We start from the raw sequence: 22,294 nt of genomic DNA, 5'->3' as shown, positions 1-22,294 counted from the left end.
CCTCCTCATGGGTGAGGCACCTTCTCAGAACTGTATCGATACCATGACGGTAAAGTGTATCACCGACGATCATGTAGTCTTTTGCTTGGTATCAAATATGTTTTTGTTCAGAGTGTGAGGTGTTAGGCCTAAACTTTTGGGTTTGGAGATAAATTATTATATCTCCATACCACTCATTGCTTGTAGATATCAGAAACAAATTTTCATCCACGATTGATTCTTCGGATGTTTCATCGTTGGACAATGATGGGAGATCGCATAATAGTTCTGCAAAAACTATAGCTTTCTTCGATTTGGATTTTACGAATTCCAGATCAAGCTCTTGAAGGATCGCTATCCATTTTGAATATTTGCCCCCCAGCAACTGTCGCGACAATATATAAGTCATGGGGTTGCAATCGGACAGAATGGTAGTTTTTCGAAAGAGGACATAGTGTCGAAATCTTTGTATCGCTTGAACAGCTGCATGCGCTAGTTTTTCAACGTAAGAATATTTGCTTTCTGTATCATTTAAGTTCTTACTTAAATAATATATAGGATGTCCAATTCCATCGACTTCTTGAACTAAAACCATTGCAATGGTTGTATCTGCTGCAGCCAGATACAGGTTAAAATCTCTTTGATAATCGGGGGCGTACATTAAAGATGCTTTCATTAGGGAATCTTTTAAAGCATCAAAGGAAGCTTGCGCGACCTGATCCCAGACAAAGGGTACCTCCTTTTTCAAAAGACATGTATAACCTTTAGCAAGTTCGGCGTAATTTGGAATGAACCTCCTCAGAAAGTTTTCTTTCCCTTGGAGTTTCTGAATCTGAAGCAAATTTGAAGGTGGAGGCAAATTTATGATTGCCTGGACATTGCACGGGTCGAGACGAATCCCATCCTTGGAGACTACGAAGCCAAGTAAACGATCAGAACTGACGCAAAATACACATTTGTGTGGATTGAGTCTTATCTTGTAGTGTCGGCAACGTAGAAATATCGCTCTTAAATGCTACGGATGATCAATCCACTTTTGCGAATGAGCCGGAAGGTCATCGAGGTATGGTTGAACGATGTTTTTGATGTCATGGAAGGCATAATTCATCGCCCTCTGAAACGTCGCCCCTGCGTTCTTTAAACCAAAGGGTAATTTTCGATATGCGAATGTGCCCCACGGACAAATGAATGCAGTCTTTGACTGGTCCTGCGGGCGGATATTTATTTGATTATACCCGGAAAATCCATCCATGAATGAAAAGATTTCGCATCCGGCGCATTCATCAATTATCTGGTCGATGAAGGGTGTAGGGTAGTTATCTTTTGGACAAGCTTGATTTACATCCCTGTAATCGACACACACTCTAATTGTCCCTTGTTTCTTCATAACAGGGACAATATTCGATACCCAATCGGTTAGAGGAACCGGGTAGATGAAACCGACATGGAGAAGTTTTTCAACTTTTGCCTTAATGGTAGCGCTTTCTTGGGGTGCACCTGCCTTAGCCGTTGTCGTACTGGTTTAAAATCTGGATACATCTTAATTTCATGTTCAACGATACTCGAGTCGATGCCTGGCATTTCACTGTATGACCAAGCAAAGACATCTCTGAATTCGTGAAAAAGAGCGTTATATATTTCCAGTTCTGAAGGAGAACAACATTTGCCAACATAAATATTCTCTACAACATCTGTTTTAGTCGAGATATTTATAGCTATAGTCTCTTCAATGTTGGATAAGTTTCGCTCGGAATCCACCGTATTTACAGTATTTGAAAGGAAATCAAATACTGATGGATGATAAAGGTCATGTTGAGTCTCTTCTTCACAATCCGGAAGAAGGGAACGATGGTGGGAATCATTCCATGGTGCTCCTTCAACTACCATAGCTTGGAGAATTCCTTCGTCGGTGACATGCACTTGCGACCAAGGATCTGAAAGAGTACCATATTCTCTAGACCTATCTATCCAAACACTTGATGAGCGTTGATTTGGGTTTGCCTCCCATGCTAGAAACATTGATTGCTATAATATTTCTATTGGGCTTGGGGGAAAAACCATTGCATGATCCATGTTGATATCGTTTTCTGAGATCTTTGTGGAAGATATCATATTGCAGGTTCCTATCGACGCTACTTCCGACAGATTGATTGGAGGTGGAAGAGCGAAAGTTCCCATTAGTATAGGATCTTTTAGTAGGCCTACTCCGATATTCTGAAGCGAATGGGGGCTTCCATGGATCATGGGAATGCTTCCTGTAACTTGAGAACCATTGGGGAGGAAGTTTTGTTGATCGACGATTGTAATCCCTCCTTGAAAGGGAAAAGCAATCTTTCTAAAATAGGTCGACACAACAGCTACCATGGCATATATCCATGGTCTTCGTAGTAGGATGTTGTAATCAAGATTCCCATCGATGACTTCAACATCTATTTCTACCGTTTTCCCCCCTAGTTCAACTTTCAAGTTATTTAGGATACCATATGGGGTATATGTCCTTCCGTCAAATGCTTTTAATGTCCTTGAGGATCGCGACAAGGTTGGAGATCCTAAAGTTTTCCAGCAACTCATCGACATAATGCATGTAGATGCCCCCTCATCAATAAATGTTCGATGAACAGTTTTGTTGAGGGCTTTCACTTGAACAAGGAAAGCTAGTTGAGTGGTAACTGAGGATCGTATCCTTTGTGGTCGAAGGATACAAGATTGGAATCCTTTGGGTCAATCCCACCAATCGCCGATAACAAAGCCTGCCTTTGGGATGGGCAATTTTGTAGCACTTCAAGAGTCGACATAGCGGATGGCGATTGGGCCAAATCTTCCACTATGTTATAATGTTGTGCCGCTCTAGTGCGGGGATTAAATGTCGACTTGTGTACTACTCCCTTTGGTAGTTTTATTGTTAATTCAGGAATGATGGGTGGTACAACTTCTGTCGAAGTTGTTGTCGAACTACTTGGTTGATATTTATCCTTGTCGTTCGACAGCTGCGGATTCCCGTAATCTTTGTTCCTTGTCGAAATCAAAGCATCATTCTGCTGTTTTGAAATCGACAACATTAGCACTTGAGACGGGGAAGCATTTCCACTTTCAACCAGATTTGCTCCTGGATTTGGGAACGGATCAGTTAACACAGCTGAGGTTTTCGAACTTTTAAAGAATTTCTTAAGTTGAGCTCTGTGTGGACAATCTGCGGTCCAATGATCCCCATCACATATATAGCATGGATTTTTTGGTTTCCTATTTCCAGGAGGGTTTGAAGAAGATTTTTCAGGTGATGATTCATCCTGTTTCTTCTTCTTCCCTTTGCCTTTCTTCTTGCTTCCTGGTTGTTTGGTTTCTTTGCCCTTATCCGTCGACACGACATTTACTTCCGAAGTAAGAAGTTCGTCTTTTGCATTTTGATCTGAAATCTTACGGGCCTTCTTAGATGTAGCCTTTGTCGATTTCGTGTCTGTTGTGCCAATCACGCCATCGCCAGCGTGAGAGTCATTGTTCGATTTAGGAGGAGGAGGAATTGAGAATTCCGGTCTAGGGGCGTCAGGTATTTTGTTGTAGAGCGTGCCGGACTGAGTATAGATCAAGTCCAGATATTGCGCACGAGCGATCACTTGCTCTTCCATTACGACTCCCCCCTTTGCCACATCTTCCGTAATGGAAGGTAGTAATGACTTGATAAACCATTCAGCTAAGAGCTGATCGGGAACGTATGTTTTTACCATCCTATGACGACGTCGCCACTCATGTATATGATCAGATATGTGAGTGGCTGTTGTCTGTTTGAAGTTGGTAAGGAGTTCTGTTCCCGTTTCATACCTTATCGGTAATTGAAAATGGGTTAAAAAGGTTGTGGTTAAGGTACTGAAGTTGTCGAACGAAGCTCTAGGCAATTCAATATACCATTTTTCCACAGGACCCATTAATGTCCTCTGAAATAGGCGAAGCCTTATCGAATCATCATTTAGGGTGTTTGATGAACACCATAGATGAAATGTCATCACGTGATTCGATGGGTCTTCACCCGGATTTCCATTAAATTTAGGAATATCTGATGGAAGTTTATGCGGAATTGTTGGCCACCAAGGGGCGTAAGCAATTGGATCGTTTGTTAAATGGTTTAAATCAGGTAACTCTAAAGTTGCCACGAATGGTAACTGCTGATTCAGATTAGGTGAAGCATACCCAGGGTAAGATGGGATTGCCTGAGCAGTTGGTCTTTGCATGCCAGCATAATGCATTTGATGCTGGTATGACTGATACGGTTGGTGGACATGACCATTGTAAAATGGTTGATTTTGACCGTTTTGAACGTACGGCTGTCCACTGTTCGCGAAGATTTCCTACTCAGAACCTTGGTATACTTGTTGGAATTGTGGTTGTTGGTATTGCATCAGCCATGGTTGAGAAGCCATGTGTTGTTGCGCTATACTAATTGTTGGACCAAGGTGTGGGGTAATTGTACCCGTCTGGACCTGTGTCGCCCCACTAGTTGGCGATTGTGGTTGATTCACAGGGTCAAGGGGTTGTTGCATTACAACCTGAGAAATCTGAGGTTGACATACAATAGGCAGCGTTTGAACTTGTGACACTGTCACAATAGCTGGTGTAGTCGGGATGTTCGACATAGGTACACATTGTTGCATTGAATACACAACCCTTGGTTGTTGAGTTAGTATAGGTACCCAACCACTTGAGGTAATTCCAGTATAACTTGAATATTGCTGTGAACTCCCGTATGGGTATCCTCCCGGAGGGGATAATGAAAGGGCATACTGCCCCCCATACGGTGGTAATCCGGAACTCAAGGGGATTGTTTGCCCTTGGGGACCAGACTGCCCAAATTTACCTCCAAATGGATCAATTTGTTGAGACTCAACACAAGAGTTTCCAGATATTATTCCGGATGAACAAACAGGAACGGACCAGACTGTCGAAATAGCCCTTGAGTGGGCTCCTTCTAGCAGTTGAGAGCTAGTTGGGACAGATGGTATGCCGGCGAACATTGTCGGAGTGACGGCAGGCAGTTCTGCTGTCGCTGTGTCAGACGACACAGTCCTAGATGTTGACGCTTGTTCAGACATTTGGAGTCTATCCAAAAGATTACCTAGCGATTCTACAGGAACTTCCACTGGTGGTAGACCAACTTCTGATGAAGAAGGAAATAGAGTGACCCTGACTCCAAAGTGCGTTGGAGTACTTGTTTGAGGATCTTCTACAATTTCTTCAATCGCAATCAGACCAGGTGGAAGGGGAAGACCGTCAGGTCTGTAAAATATTTCTGGTGCCGAAGAAGGGGTGGAATCGACAGCGACAGATGTTTGAAGAGTAAGACTCTCCGAACCGGTTGTAGATGGAACTGGTTCGGTAACACAAGTGTTTACTCTCAGACTAGGATCAGTACCACTGTCCCTCTGTGGATGTTGAACTTCTTCTGTAGAGGCAGGGTTTCCAGAAATTTTTGGAGTAACCGAAATCTCAGATGTTGTTGGAACACTTGTTCTAACTTTAATAGAAGATTTCGAACCGGTTAAACGAGTTCGCTTTGTCCGTACTGGTTTCGATTCTGGAGACAAAGACGATTGACTCGTAAGCCTCCGCGAACGACGGGGTTTCAATTGACTTTCTTCCACGATTGCGGATTACTCGATCAACTAAAATAAAAAGGGGAAGTATGTTTCCGAATTAAATGAATTTTAGACGCTTTTGACACAACTTGTTTTTTCAATTTTAAAGAGTCGAGAAAAACAAAAGATGACTCTAGTCTCCTTCGATTTTTAATGAGCCTGAAGTGACAAGTGCTCAGATGGACCTTTTCCGTTAAGGAGTCTGAAAAGGAACGAAAGGGACTGCTCTAGAGATCTAGGTAGAGGGAGTACCAAACCAATCACAAAACTGCAGAATACTTTTTACGGTACGGCAGTCAATCTTCCCGAATGCTGTGTTCGGTGCATTGCGATCAGTAGGGCGGCCGACACGGCTTCCTATGGATAAAAGGTTTTAAGCCTATAGGGGTCTCCCAATATATACTCGACGGTACGTGGGAGCACAAGTCTGTACTGGCACTTATCGTCTCAAAGTGGAGGAATGACCCAACCATCAGTGAGGACAACAGTTACCAGGCTTTACGACGCCGGAATACGTCTCTAGCCTAGACCTCTAAATGTTGTGCGTTAAGTTCCAAAGCGTTGTTAGATTCATTCAATTTATTTTAAGTTGATCATTCTTAGAAGTTTGCCTTTTGGGATCACCACGAGATGTAGATGTAATTCCTAAAATGCAATCTAAAGATGATAAGCAAGATTTTATCTCTTTTCAGCAATGAAAATCCTAGCTACAAGGGGAAAAGAAAGACACAATCTTTTCTCAAAGAGCAAAGAGCACACTATAGATGCACTTTTCCTAAATCAAGCCAAACAGACTATCAATATGCAAATGCACATATGCATGTATTTGTTTTCACTTTCTTAATATTGATGCCTAAAAAGAAAGTTGATGTACAAATCTGAATTTTCTTTCAAGTGAAAAACACAAACAAGCTTCTTTTCGAAATCAAAAGGTAGAGAAGATTACGACACTTTATGATTTTGAAATAAACACTCGTTTCGACACTAGAAAGTGACAAATTCAAACCAAAGACAAAAGTAAAAGCATAATCGACTGTCAACAGCAAATAAACTTTCTCCTAAGATCAAAATTGACACTTGCGACAGATCTAAATCCAAGGACGACAGTATGACTATTCTACTCTTTAAATGGAAAACTGTAAATGATGTAACAAACACACAAAAACATCTACAGTCTTTTTGTACAAAGGAGGCAGAATTAAGGCAAAGAAAAAGGGTTTTCAAATAGACACACACTGATCACAGGCTGTAAAATCAGAGACAAAACTGAAAAAATGAAGCAAAGAACCTCAGCTGCACAGGGCTAGGCTGATCAGCGCACCTGTTACACAGAGAAATTGGATTGCAGCGCAGGTAGCCCTCTCGGGAACTGTGTTGAAATGCAGAATCTCTTCACAGAGCCTGCGCTGGGGCAGAAACGAGACTTCTATCCGGGTTCTGGGTCACGGTTTGCAGTTTAATCTATGGATTTTGGCCGAGTAAAAGCAATCAGTAATGCACAATCAGAGGGTGAATTTAAAGGAGGTCTAAGAGCTATCACAAAGGGTAATCAGATCATTTGTGAATCAGTTGTCCAAATCATAAACAAATCCAGTGAATGGATTGAAGTAGCAGGTGTCTACTTTGCATTTGATAATGGCAAATGCAGTTCGATTGCCACTTCTGTGTTTATGAAACAAACAACAAGAGAAACACAAACAAACTAACTAGACACGCTCCCCAGTGGAGTCGCCATTTTGTTGACGGGAAAAGTGTCTACTCAGAACGCCCCTATCCCACTAAGGTGTGACAGTACCTTAGAAACAAACAAGGAAAACTACTTTCGTATTCTTCTTTATGAACTATAAACGAAGAGGAATAGGATGAACCAACCTGTGTCTTGCGCTAGTCCTTTGATCCAATCTCTCTCCTCTTTGACAGCTTCCAGCTACCTGCTCCCTTACTTGCCAAGCTTCACCAAGTTCCTGCAAGATCACAGAAGAGGAAAACTACACAAAGACATGGATTTATATTCATAAATAGCTTAGGATCAGATTTAAGCTAAAAATGCAAATATAACAAAACATGATTGATACACAAGCATGTAGGAGAAACTCAAATAGTTTTATTGATATAACAAGAAGGTCCAGGAAGAGTTACAACCGATGATTCTTGATCCAGCATCAACCCCCCAACAAAAGGAATCCCCTCTTCACCTCAAACAAAGCATAAATCACCCAATACACTGATCTCTATCTCAAAACCAACATCAATTCTCTACAATGTACAAAATTCCAGCCTCCGGATCTCTGGGATGAGGGATCCATATATAGATGTATGCAAAGAGGATGAGTCAGCTTATGATTTGACTAGTGGCTTCTCTCTGTCAGTTCTTGCTTCCACCTGGAGACTGAGAGCCTCTTACTCATCCTTGGTCGAACTCAGTGAGGCAGGTGTCATTGGGGAAGATTCTGGAAGCTTCCATTCTCTGTCCACCTCTCGGAATGACACTGCCATTTGTCATTTTCCGCTCAGCGCACCCTGGTAGTGCATTTAGGTGCGTTGCAATGCACCTAGCTAGTGTACTGGGGTGCTATGCAACGCAGCTAGCTAGTGGAGCAGCTGAAATGATCCTGATTTGACTGATTCTGAGCAGTTTCTGGTGGAGAACTTCTGGGAGGAGCTGTAATTGGTTGACCTTGTTCCTCTAGGGGTAGGAACAACACTTTTAGGGACTTAGGATCCGTTGGTTTATGGACATTTCATTCTTAGAGCTATAAGGCACAAAAATGTCTATAACAGTTGCCCCCTAAAGTATGAGGCCATTTATCGGGTGAAATGCTTTATTAGGAGGATCCGAAGTTCTTTCAATGTTGGGAGGAGACCTGTAATAAGATACAATACAATACATTATCTTCATACTATTTTCATGATCTAGCTGAGGCAGGCATTCCCATGCTCAGCTTTATAAACTCATTTTTATGTACACAGGACAGACAATCGTCTGAGGATAGACTGATGATTCTGATGAAGTCATCATCCTTTTGGTAGGATGATTATCTGTGATGCAATGCTGTACATGTCAATGTTTTTATTTTTCCTGAATATATATCGCAGCCCAGATGGATGAAACTAGATCCGGGGTCTTCAATCTCGTCTGATCTTCACTCGAAGTACAAGTCGATCCATGTGAGAAATGTTTTGAAGTCGAGCATGGAAAGACATCGCTTGATTACCAGTCGATGATGTAAACTGTTAACAGGCGCGAGAGGAATCACCGATAATTATGATGACCCTCAAGGTACTGCAGTACAATTCATGTGGTGTGAATAAAGGACTTGGCATCGAACACCACGCAAAATCTTTCGGTCGAAGGTCATTGATGTATACCCATCGCCGGAAGTGAGAAACTTGCCATTGAGGCATGCAAGCTTCAAAGTACTGAATGGGGTCTTCCTAGATCAAATTCTTGGATAATGAGCTAATGTCGACAAGAAGCGATCCGTCAAAGGAGGGCCTTGATGACTCCCACATCAATGACACGGAACGAAGCAAATGATTTTGATGGAGGTGAAAACGATCTGATGATATATGGTTCAGGATGGCGGTCATGAAGGAATGAAGTATAATGTATGGTAGTGGATGGGACACGGGTGACTTCTCTGGATGACTTCTCTTGAACATGTCGGCGACACTTATGTGATGGATTGGTAGCATTTACCCCAAGTGTGGATGGTATGGCGTGACCATGGTGATGTGACCGGTGAATGAAACAACCCAACCCGACTCAGGCATGAAGTGGAAGTGTCATGTTCAAGAGCGACTTGCTACCAATAAAGATTCTTTGAGTTTGTTCCCAATTTTTCCCCAGTCATTGCTGACCAGTACCTCTTTATTTTTGTCAAGCTTGAGGAGGATAACATATGCTTGTTCTATAATTTTCCCTTCGGGCAAACCCATCGCTATGTTTTAGTGAGCCTAGCGATAGTGAAACTCGTTCTCGTCTAAAGACAAGTTTGTCGCTATTAATCTTTTTAACGAGTTTAACGACAAAGATAACTCGGTCCTCTTCATTTTTAGAGAGTCTAAAAAGGTACGTAAAGGTAACTCCGAAATTCCTTTATCGTCATCTAATCCCTTAAGTCCGAAAAAGTATAAAACAATACAGAAGGGATGAATTTTCGATAGTTTTAACGAGCCGAACAAAACAAGTGCTCGATCTTTTTGTGCAATAATCCATCCGGTCCAAAAAGATTAAAATCTAGAGGAGGGATAGCACTTCCGGTCGCTTTAACGAGATGGAAGGCCAAAACTCGGCAATCTTTTCATATTTTACGAGTCAGTTGAAAAGAGCTTAAAGAAGACTCGTCTTTTGAGGAACGAGTGATAGAATGGGTAGCAGCTGATTCTAGGTAAGGGTTGGAATTTTCCAATCACGGCAGTGTCACAAGGATGGCTAGTGAAATCACTCTTTGTAGCTGTTCCTCAAAATGGGTAAACAACCAAATGGAGGTGAATGATCGGCCAATGGAAAAGTGGAGGTGATGTTGCAAACATGACCAAGGCTTTAATGGCTGAAATGCTTCATTCACGGTGGTTATTTACCGGGGAATATTTCATTTTTTAATGAGCTTAAACGCGGGTGGAAACATTTTCTCATGTCTTATGTTTATTTTTTAACGAGCTTGAACTATGTGCTAAAACTGCTCGATTAGATGGTCTTGTTTCGATTTTTACCATAAATAGCTTTGTCTTTCCAAAGATAGTACTGTATCTTCAACTGCTTCATCAAACTAGTTAGAAATGAACAATATTTGCTTGAAAATGAGATTAAAACGCTAATATTTTACTTTGAACTACGTAAAAGCAATCAAAAAGTGTTTTTTACCTCTCATTTTACCATTTCATTTGAACTTGGTTTGTTGGAGCTTTGGAGGTGCCTTTTCCCCCTTGATTTTCATTAGCTGATTTCGGGAGATTCTGTGGACGATTCTCGGCGCCGTCTAGACCAGGTAGCAGCTAAACCCGGGCTCTTTCATTTCATGGTTTCCTTTTTGCATTCTATGCATCATTCCCTACTTTTCTGAGTCCATGGGGTTTGATGGGTTCGTTCTGCCATTAACGCACCCTGAGTTCATCGAAACGTACGCTGAATGTTGGCCAGTATGAAGGCAGTTCGACATCTAACGCAGGTGGAACACTGCTGCAGGTGCGTTGGGCGCAGAAGGGGAATTTGTTGCACAATTTTTTATGAAAATTTTTGCCTGTTTCTCATCAAAATCAGGATCTAACTCCTCTATTGTTTTTTTTTTCAGAGATCTCGGAGCAAGATGACCCTTACATGGCAAGAACGAGAACATGGAGAAGAGGACATGATTTCCCTACATGATCCGGTTATAGTGAACACGCTGTGGAACTGTGGCTTGCTGAAGTTCTTCCGCATCTGTAGCATGAGAGAGCAGATCAACCTACTGCAGTATTTGCTCGATGCTTGGGATCCTATCAATCAAGTTTTCCAGATTAGGGGCAAATCTATCCCCCTGACTGCAGTAGACATTTACTTCTTGACTGGCTTGTCGAGGCGGGGTGCCCCCATCTCTTTGTCAGGTTCGGCCCGAGGAGGTGACTCTGTGAGAGATTATGTCCGCCAGTATTGTAGGGAAGGATCTCAGCCGAGTAAAGACGGCAAGATCATCATCCGTGAGACTGGCCAGCATGCCTAGACATATGGTCAACCCATCTCTACATACGTGGTTCAGTAGGAGAAGGTAAGTCGAGTGCAATGTACTGCGGCTGCATCAGTGGTATCTTCTCTAAGGCAAAGGCGGTCAAAATAGAACTGAACCCAAAGTTCTTCAACCTCCCGTCCTTTATCTTGGTCAACTGATCTTTCATCACAAGAAGTACTGCGTCGCACCAGTTGAATACTTTCGGTTGGAGACATTCCAAGGCATGCTGCATATAGGATCTATTGGCTACATGAAGAGACGCACTACCGGCCATCCTACCAAAAGTAAACAGGATAGACCTAAGGGACCTGTCAGTGATGACACAGATGATGATCTTGCCGTCTTTACTCGGCTGAGATCCTTCCCTACAATACTAGCGGACATAATCCCTCACAGAGTCACCTCCTCTGGCCGAACCGGACAAAGAGATGGGGGCACCCCGCCTCGACAAGCCAGTCAAGAAGTAAATGTCTACTGCAGTCAGGGGGATAGATTTGCCCCTAATCTGGAAAACTTGATTGATAGGATCCCAAGCATCGAGCAAATACTGCAATAGGTTGATCTGCTGTCTCATGCCAGAGATGCGGAAGAACTTCAGCAAGCCACAGTTTCGCAGCGCGTTCACTGTAACCGGATCATGTAGGGCAATCATGTCCTCTTCTTCATGTTTTCGTTCTCGCCATGTAAGGGTCATCTTGCTCCGAGATCTCTGAAAAACAAACAAGAGAGGAGTTAGATCCTGATTTTGATGAGAAACAGGCAAAAATTTTCATCAAAAACTATGCAACAAATTCCCCTTCTGCGCCCAATGCACCTGCAGCAGTGTTCCACCTGCATTGGATGTCGAACTGCCTTCATACTGGCCAACATTCAGCGCAGATTTCGATGTACTCAGGGTGCGTTGATGGCAGAATGAACCCATCAAACCCCAGGGACTCAGAAAAGCAGGGAATGAAGCACAGAATGCAAAAAGGAAACCATGAAGTGAAAGATCTCGGGTTTAGCTCAGACTTGGTCCAGACGGTGCCGAGAATCGTCCACAGAATCTCCTGAAATCAGCTGATGAAAATCAAGGGGGAAAATGCACCTCCAAAGCTCCAACAAACCAAGTTCAAATGAAATGGTAAAATGAGAGGTAAAAAACACTTTTTGATTGCTTTTACGTAGTTCAAAGTAAAATATTAGCGTTTTAATCTCATTTTCAAGCAAATATTCTTCATTTCTAACTAGTTTGATGAAGCAGTTGAAGATACAGTACTATCTTTGGAAAGACAAAGCTATTTATGGTAAAAATCGAAACAAGACCATCTAATCGAGTAGTTTTAGCACATAGTTCAAGCTCGTTAAAAAATAAACATAAAACATGAGCAAATGTTTCCACCTGCATTTAAGCTCATTAAAAAATGAACTATTCCCTGGTAAATAACCACCGTGAATGAAGCATTTCAGCCATTAAAGCCTTGGTCGTGTTTGCACCATCACCTCCACTTTTCCATTGGCCAATCATTCACCTCCATTTGGTTGTTTACCCATTTTGAGGAACAGCTGCGAAGAGTGATTTCACTAGCCATCCTTGTGACACTGTCGTGATTGGAAAATTCCAACCCTTACCTGGAATCAACTGCTACCCATTTTATCACTCGTTCCTCAAAAGACGAGTCTTCTTTAAGCTCTTTTCAACTGACTCGTAAAATATGAAAAGATTGCCGAGTTTTGGCCTTCCAGCTCGTTAAAGCGACCGGAAGTGCTATCCCTCCTCTATATTTTAATCTTTTTGGACCTGAGGGATTATTGCACAAAAAGATCTAGCGCTTGTTTTGTTCGGCTCGTTAAAACTATCGAAAATTCATCCCTTCTGTATTGTTTTATAATTTTTCGGACTTAAGGGATTAGATGACGAAAAAGGAATTTCGGAGTTACCTTTACGTACCTTTTCAGACTCTCTAAAAATGAAAAGGACCGAGTTATCTTTGTCATTAAACTCGTTAAAAAGATTAATAGCGACAAACTTGTCTTTAGACGAGAACAAGTTTCACTATCGCTAGGCTCGTTAAAACATAGCGATGGGTTTGCCCGAAGGGAAAATTATAGAACAAGCATATGTTATCCTCCTCAAGCTTGACAAAAATAAAGAGGTACTGGTCAGCAATGACTGGGGAAAAATTGGGAACAAACTCAAAGAATCTTTATTGGTAGCAAGTCGCTCTTGAACATGACACTTCCACTCTGTGCCTAAGTCGGGTTGGGTTGTTTCATTCACTGGTCACATCACCATGGTCACGCCATACCATCCACATTTGGGGTAAATGCTACCAATCCATCACATAAGTGTCGCCGACATGTTCAAGAGAAGTCATCCATGTCCCATCCACTACCATACATTATACTTCATTCCTTCATGACCGCCATCCTGAACCATATATCATCAGATCGTTTTCACCTCCATCAAAATCATTTGCTCCGTTCCGTGTCATTGATGTGGGATTCATCAAGGCCCTCATTTGACAGATCGCTTCTTGTCGACATCAGCTCATTATCCAAGAAGTTGATCTAGGAACACCCCATTCAGTACTTTGAAGCTTGCATGCCTCAATGGCAAGTTTCTCACTTCCGGCGACGGGTATACATCAATGACCTTCGACCGAAAGATTTTGCGTGGTGTTCGATGCCAAGTCCTTTATTCACACCACGTGAATTGTACTGCAGTACCTTGAGGGTCATCATCATTATCGGTGATTCCTCTCGCGCTTGTTAACAGTTTACATCATCGACTGGTAATCAAGCGATGTCTTTCCATGTTCGACTTCAAAACATTTCTCACATGGATCGACTTGTACATCGAGTGAAGATCGGACGAGATTGAAGACCCTGGATCTAGTTTCATCCATCCGGGCTACGATATATATTCAGGAAAAATAAAAACATTGACATGTACAGCATTGCAGCACAGATAATCATCCTACCAAAAGGATGATGACTTCATCAGAATCATCAGTCTACCCTCAGATGATTGTCTATCCTGTGTACATAAAAATGAGTTTATAAAGCTGAGCATGGGAATGCCCACCTCAGCTAGAGCATGAAAATAGTATGAAGATGATGTATTGTATTGTATCTTATTACAGGTCTCCTCCCAGCATTGAAAGAACTTCGGATCCTCCTAATAAAGCATTTCACCCGATAAACGGCCTCATACTTTAGGGGGCAACTGTTATAGACATTTTTGTGCCTTACAGCTCTAAGCATGAAATGTCCATAAACCAAGGGATCCTAAGTCCCTAAAAGTGTTGTTCCTACCCCTAGAGGAACAAGGTCAACCAATTACAGCTCCTCCCAGAAGTTCTCCACCAGAAACTGCTCAGAATCAGTCAAATCAGGATCATTTCAGCTGCTCCACTAGCTAGCTGCGTTGCATAGCACCCCAGTACACTAGCTAGGTGCATTGCAACGCACCTAAATGCACTACCAGTATTCTTCAGGAGATGGTTTATGCCGAGTATCCATATGCTGGTATGGACTTCCGGGGTGATCATATTTAGTACTACCGGATGGCGAGCAGTGGGGTGCTATTGGTAAAATCTTTGACCATATCACTGTTTACTGTTTTTTATTTATAATGTCCTTGTGCTTTATTCTATCAAGACTTTAATCAAACTCATGTGTACATGCAGATGTTGGTCCTGTTCGTCCTGTAGTTCGCCTAAGAGTGCCAGCCGTTGCCCCAGCAGGAGAGGCCGCCGGGAGGTTTATTCTTCGTGACCTCGATGTGGCCGAGACTCTCACAGCTGTGCAGGAGCAGGTTGAGAGCCTTACTCTCAGTATTCCAGATGTGAGGATCGACGATCTACCTTTGCAATTACAGCGGCATACTACTGGTGTGCCCAGACGATGGACTCGTCTCTTACACATGATCGCACAGGCTGTGACTTGCTATCACGAGCATCATTAGACTAGGGTGCCCCCTAGCATTTTGAGTTTTTGGGTCATGTGACCGATTTTGTCTTGGTTACAGAACATTATATGTAAACCATAAACAACTATATATATATTTTGATTTTCGGGGTTTTATTTTGGTTGAGCTATATGATCCACATGTAAAACATTGATGATGTGTTTCTTTTTATAAATGTTGCAAATGTCTATCTAACACATAGTTTGCTAATGAGTCGGTTAATGTGTTTAAGTTTCTGGAAATATGTTGGTATTGAATAAGATCAAATTGTCTTTCCAAAATCTTAACCCTTAGGAACATGCGATAAATAGCTGGGTTTCGGACGGAATATATACCATTGAGTTGTAGTATTACGAGTTGTGAGTCTAGCCTGACAATTAGTCGGCGTATACCATGGGTGATGGCATCAGAGAGAAGTTCTATCAACGCGCTATACTCAGTGATGTTATTCGTTGATTGACCAATACATACACCTCTGAAACTTACTAACTCGCCGCTTGGATAAAAAATGGCCCAGGCTGCGGAGGACAGGTTCCGCGAACTGCGACTCGCTCCGTCGGCATATCCAACACATGTCTCCAAAAGGTTTGATATCTGCAATAAATGTAAAAAGTTGGATTACTCGACCAAAACAAACATTTTAGCGAAAACAAAATATAACAAAAGCATATTGGTTACTATTTAAGCATAGTAACGCTTGAGGTACAACCCATTACGAGGTTGCGCCAGTGGAACTCCGTCATAATCCATTAACTCGTAGGCTCCTTTTTCCAACACTCATTTAACAATATAGGGGCCCATCCATAAAGACTTAAATTTACCTGCTCCCAATTTATCGGATTCTTGGTCGTAAAGCAAGACCAAGTCACCTTCTTAGAAGACACGGGGTTTGACATTTTTGTCGAACTACGCCTTGACTCGTTTCTTATGGGCTGCGCCTTGACTCGTTTCTTATGGGCTTCGTTAGCCAAAGCGGCATCACGACGGGTTTCATCCAATTGGATTAATTCCAAGAAACGAGCCTCTTCTTCTGAAGTTCCGTGGAGGACATCGATTGCGAGTTTAAGAGACGAGATTTTGCACTGGATTGGTAAGACTGCTTCCAGGCCATATACCAGTTGGAAGGGTGTGAACCCGGTTGCATTCCTTACCGATGTTCGATAAGCCCACAAGGCTGAGTACAGGATTATGTGCCACCTTCTTTTGTGAACTCCGATCATCCTTTGCAACATGTGCTTCAGGACCTTGTTGGTCACTTCAACTTGCCCGTTGGCTTGCGGATAATACAGAGTAGAGCTGTCGTGAAACAATCCTAGTTTGGCAGCTAATTCGAGCATCATGTCATTGCGAAAATGTGATCCATGATTTGTGACTATAGCCTGTGGTACGCCGAATCTAGCGACTACATGATTGAAAAAGAAAAGGGCAGTTGTTTCACCAGTATTATCTAATGTAGGCATCGCCTCGGCCCATTTGGTAAAATAGTCAACTGCGACTATGATATACCCATGCCCCCCGGTCGAGGTGGGGTTACATGTCATGAAATCGATGCCCCATTTGGCGAACGGCCCAACAGAAACTATTGGCTGTAGAGGTGCGGGTGGTCTTCTGGTTTTTCTATCAAAAATTTGACAAGCATGGCAACTTCTGACTGCGGTTATGCAATCTTTGAACATTGTTTGGCCAGAAGTATCCTACTCGTAAGATTTTTTGTGTTGTAGCATATCCAGATTGATGCCCCCCACAGGCTCCTGAATGACACTCATTCAGGGCTTTTTCGGCTTCCTCATGGGTGAGGCACCTTCTCAGAACTGTATCGATACCACGACGGTAAATTGTACCACCGATGATCATGTAGTCTTTTGCTTGGTATCGAATACGTTTTTGTTCAGAGTGTGAGGTGTTAGGCCTAAACTTTTGGGTTTGGAGATAAATTATTCTATCTCCATACCACTCATTGCTTGTAGATATCAGAAACAAATTTTCATCCATGATTGATTCTTCGGATGTTTCATCGTTGGACGATGATGGGAGATCGCATAATAGTTCTGCAAAAACTAGAGCTTTCTTCGATTTACCAAGAGAAACAAACAACAAGAGAAACACAAACAAACTAACTAGACACGCTCCCCAGTGGAGTTTCCATTTTGTTGACGGGAAAAGTGTCTACTCAGAACGCCCCTATCCCACTAAGGTGTGTCAGTACCTTAGAAACAAACAAGGAAAACTACTTTCGTATTCTTCTTTATGAACTATAAACGAAGAGGAATAGGATGAACCAACCTGTGTCTTGCGCTAGTCCTTTGATCCAATCTCTCTCCTCTTTGACAGCTTCCAGCTACCTGCTCCCTTACTTGCCCAGCTTCACCAAGTTCCTGCAAGATCACAGAAGAGGAAAACTACACAAAGACATGGATTTACATTCATAAATAGCTTAGGATCAGATTTAAGCTAAACATGCAAATATAACAAAACATCATTGATACACAAGCATGTAGGAGAAACTCAAATAGTTTTATTGATATAACAAGAAGGTCCAGGAGGAGTTACAACTGATGATTCCTGATCCAGCATCAACCCCCCAGCAAAGGAATCCCCTCTTCACCTCCAGCAAAGCATAAATCACCCAATACACTGATCTCTATCTCAAAACCAACAACAATTCTCTGCAATGTACAAAATTCCAGCCCCCGGATCTCTGGGATGAGGGATCCATATATAGATGTATGCAAAGGGGATGAGTCAGCTTATGATTTGACTAGTGGCTTCTCTCTGTCAGTTCTTGCTTCCACTTGGCGGCTGAGAGCCTCTTACTCATCCTTGGTTGAACTCAGTGAGGCAAGTGTCATTGGGGAAGATTCTGGAAGTTTCCATTGTCTGTCCACCTCGCGGAATGACACTGCCATTTGTCATTTCCCGCTCAGCACACTCTGGTAGTGCATTTAGGTGCGTTGCAACACACCTAGCTAGTGTACTAGGGTGCTATGCAACGCAGCTAGCTAGTGGAGCAGCTGAAATGATCATGATTCCGAGCGAAACTTATCCAACATTGAAGAGACTATAGCTATAAATATCTCGACTAAAACAGATGTTGTAGAGAATATTTATGTTGGCAAATGCTGTTCTCCTTCAGCACTGGAAATATATAACGCTCTTTTTCGTGAATTCAGAGATGTCTTTGCTTGGTCATACAGTGAAATGCCAGGCATCGACTCGAGTATCGTTGAACACGAAATTAAGATGTATCCAGATGTTAAACCAGTACGACAACGGCTAAGGCAGGTGCACCCTAAGAAAGCCGCTGCCATTAAGGCAGAAGTTGAAAAACTTCTCCATGCTGGTTTCATCTACCTGGTTCCTCTAATTGATTGGGTATCGAATATTGTCCCTGTTATGAAGAAACAAGGGACAATTAGACTGTGTGTCGATTACAGGGATGTAAATCAAGCTTGTCCAAAAGACAACTACCCTACACCCTTCATCGACCAGATAATTGATGAATGCGCCGGATGCGAAATCTTTTCATTCATGGATGGATTTTCCGGGTATAATCAAATAAATATCCGCCTGCAGGACCAGTCAAAGACTGCATTTGTTTGTCCATGGGGCACATTCGCATATCGAAAATTACCCTTTGGTTTAAATAACGCAGGGGCGACGTTTCAGAGGGCGATCAATTATGCCTTCCATGACATCAAAAACATCATTCAACCATACCTCGACGACCTTCCGGCTCATTCGCGAAAGCGGATTGATCATCCGCAGCATTTAAGAGCGATATTTCTACGTTGCCGACACTACAAGATACGACTCAATCCACACAAATGTGATATATTGTAAATACGGTGGATTCCGAGCGAAACTTATCCAACATTGAAGAGACTATAGCTATAAATATCTCGACTAAAACATATGTTGCAGAGAATATTTATGTTGGCAAATGCTGTTCTCCTTCAGATTCATTTTGTTGACAGGAAAAGTGTCTACTCAGAATGCCCCTATCCCACTAAGGTGTGACAGTACCTTAGAAACAAACAAGGAAAACTACTTTCGTATTCTTCTTTACGAAATATAAACGAAGAGGAATAGGATGAACCAACCTGTGTCTTGCGCTAGTCCTTTGATCCAATCTCTATCCTCTTTGACAGCTTCCAGCTACCTGCTTCCTCACTTGCCCAGCTTCACCGAGTTCCTGCAAGATCACATAAGAGGAAAACTACACAAAGACATGGATTTACATTCATAAATAGCTTAGGATCAGATTTAAGCTAAACATGCAAATATAACAAAACATCACTGATACACAAGCATGTAGGAGAAACTCAAATAGTTTTATTGATATAACAAGAAGGTCCAGGAGGAGTTACAACCGATGATTCCTGATCCAGCATCAACCCCCCAACAAAGGAATCCCCTCTTCACCTCCAACAAAGCATAAATCACCCAATACACTGATCTCTATCTCAAAACCAACAACAATTCTCTGCAATGTACAAAATTCCAGCCTCTGGATCTCTGGGATGAGGGATCCATATATAGATGTATGCAAAGAGGATGAGTCAGCTTATGATTTGACTAGTGGCTTCTCTCTGTCAGTTCTTGCTTCCACTTGGAGACTGAGAGCCTCTTACTCATCCTTGGTCGAACTCAGTGAGGCAAGTGTCATTGGGGAAGATTCTGGAAGCTTCGATTGTCTCTCCACCTCGCGGAATGACGCTGCCATTTGTCATTTCCCGCTCAGCGCACCCTGGTAGTGCATTTAGGTGCCTTGCAACACACCTATCTAGTGTACTGAGGTGCTATGCAACGCAACTAGCTAGTGGAGCAGCTGAAATGATCCTGATTTGACTGATTCTGAGCAGTTTCTAGTGGAGAACTTCTGGGAGGAGTTGTAATTGGTTGACCTTGTTCCTCTAGGGGTAGGAACAACACTTTTAAGGACTTAGGATCCCTTGGTTTATGGACATTTCATGCTTAGATCTGTAAGGCACAAAAATGTCTATAACAGGCTCACTGATTTCATGTGAATTTAGTGTCTCGTTGTAATGGATGCAAGAACCCATTGGTTCTTATGGATTTTTTAGGCTCAAATATTTGTGAAAAATAACTTTTCATGGAAGACTTTGTATCCAAAGAACTTTCTATGGTAGGGGAATGTTCATTTACAATGTATACCTTGAAGGGATTTATAATTATCCCCTAGTGAGAGACTATAAAGGACACACTTGGAAAAGGTCAATTGTATGCGACATTTACACCATTGTAGAGAAATGATGTTGAGCTCTTCTAAGAGTTAGGAAATTTTATTTTTGATTGAGTTGTAGGTTATTATAAACCTTTTCTTTGAATTCATTGTGTTTCAATATAACATTGCATGTTCATAATATTATTTTTCTTGCCTAGGAAATCCTTTTGGGGTAACTCAAAGAATAACTTCCCCACATTCATAGATGAGAATCCTAGTAAAATCATTAGGATATATTAGCAACATTGTATGACAGTTGGTCGAGCTTGTTGGAAAATTAGCATTGTCTAGATGGCTAGTGGCCTAGTGAATGCATCTGCAAGTGTGATGGCATTGATGTCAATAGTCATGCTGGGGAGATGTGTTGCGAAGTTGACATTGCCTAACTGTTGCCAGGAGTTTTGGCATTGAATTCAATTAGACTAGCTTGGATGCTTGTCATAGCAAATGTTGGTAGGGACAACCTAGGAGGAATCCCATGGTTTTTCATGGCTCATAAGGATTACTATGATAGCTGCAAGATTTAAGTAGAGAACCATCATAGTAGCATTCTTATTAGAAGATCCATAAAATTTTGAACTATTGTGTTGGTTAGGATGGAATCTTAAGGTAGCTATAGGATTCTTATAGAGAATCATCATAGTAGAAGGCTTAATGAAGAAGCCATAAAATTATTATTACATTGATGGACCAGATGGAATTCCATCACAACTGTAGGCCTCGTGCAAAGGATCACCATGGCGGATGTGATTTCAGCTGTTGGGAGTCAAGGAGAAGAAGGGTGGCGTATATTTTGGAGCCATGTTATAAGTATCATATGGGATGAAAGCCTATGGCATACCCTCTCCATTGGAAAGTTCTCTAGAAGAGCTTTCCAACGATATGTAGAAGTCCAAAAATGGATTCCTAGTTCCAAAGTTATGGCCTGCTGAAGTTTAGGGATTTCAAGTCGGAGATAGGACGGGATATTGACTTATCGGATATCGGCGATCCAAAATATCAAAGATCACATATCGATCAACCAGAGAGATCGGCTATCACAACATCCAAGCTCTAGAGATATTGGCGATCACATATCAGAGGTCATGCATATGAGTGCTTCACAACATCAGCGACATTAGGTACATCGGCAATCATAACATCAGAGCTCGGAGGAGATCGAAACCCCGAAGATCAGTGGATCGGTGCAATGGAATTTTAGAGATCAACGTATTGCAATATTCGATATTTTCAAGTGAGGAACCTTTTAAAAGTTGCGATATCACTAAGTGCCGATAAGCTAAGGAATGCCAAAACTGAATTAACAAAGGAATTCATTGGAAAACTAAAGGCGGACGAGCTATTTTCTCTCTCCTCTAGTAGGACACGTGGTGGCATATGATTGTCTCCCATATGGAAACATGAAAATTGTGATCGGCTTCAATAAGGAGACATGGTATGATATGGTTGGCTCTGATAAGGTACAGTGGTAATTGACGTCATCATGACGTGGAGGTATGGAAGGACACGTGGTAGGAAGTTTTGGCATTTTGAGGTGTATAATGTGTTGGAAATAATACTAAGAGGGGGGGCTGAATCAGTATTATCAGGTCAATTATTTTTCATTTCACAATCAGATTTGTATACGCTACTTCAGTTAGTAAATACCGCGTATATACGCAACTTCAGTTAAGGAAACAAGCACATATAAGGAGACTTGTAATTTAAATTATTCTTCAGATTTTGATCATTAATATGTGCATAAAACCATATGAATAGTAACCAGGAACAGTAAAACAAAACAAGC

Source organism: Pinus tabuliformis, chromosome Q, assembly GCF_031772625.1.
Source record: "Pinus tabuliformis cultivar Carrire ecotype Pingquan chromosome Q, CPIR1, whole genome shotgun sequence".
NCBI lineage: Eukaryota > Viridiplantae > Streptophyta > Pinopsida > Pinales > Pinaceae > Pinus > Pinus tabuliformis.
The sequence above is the reverse complement of the archived record's forward strand: the minus strand, read 5'-3'. Positions refer to the sequence as shown.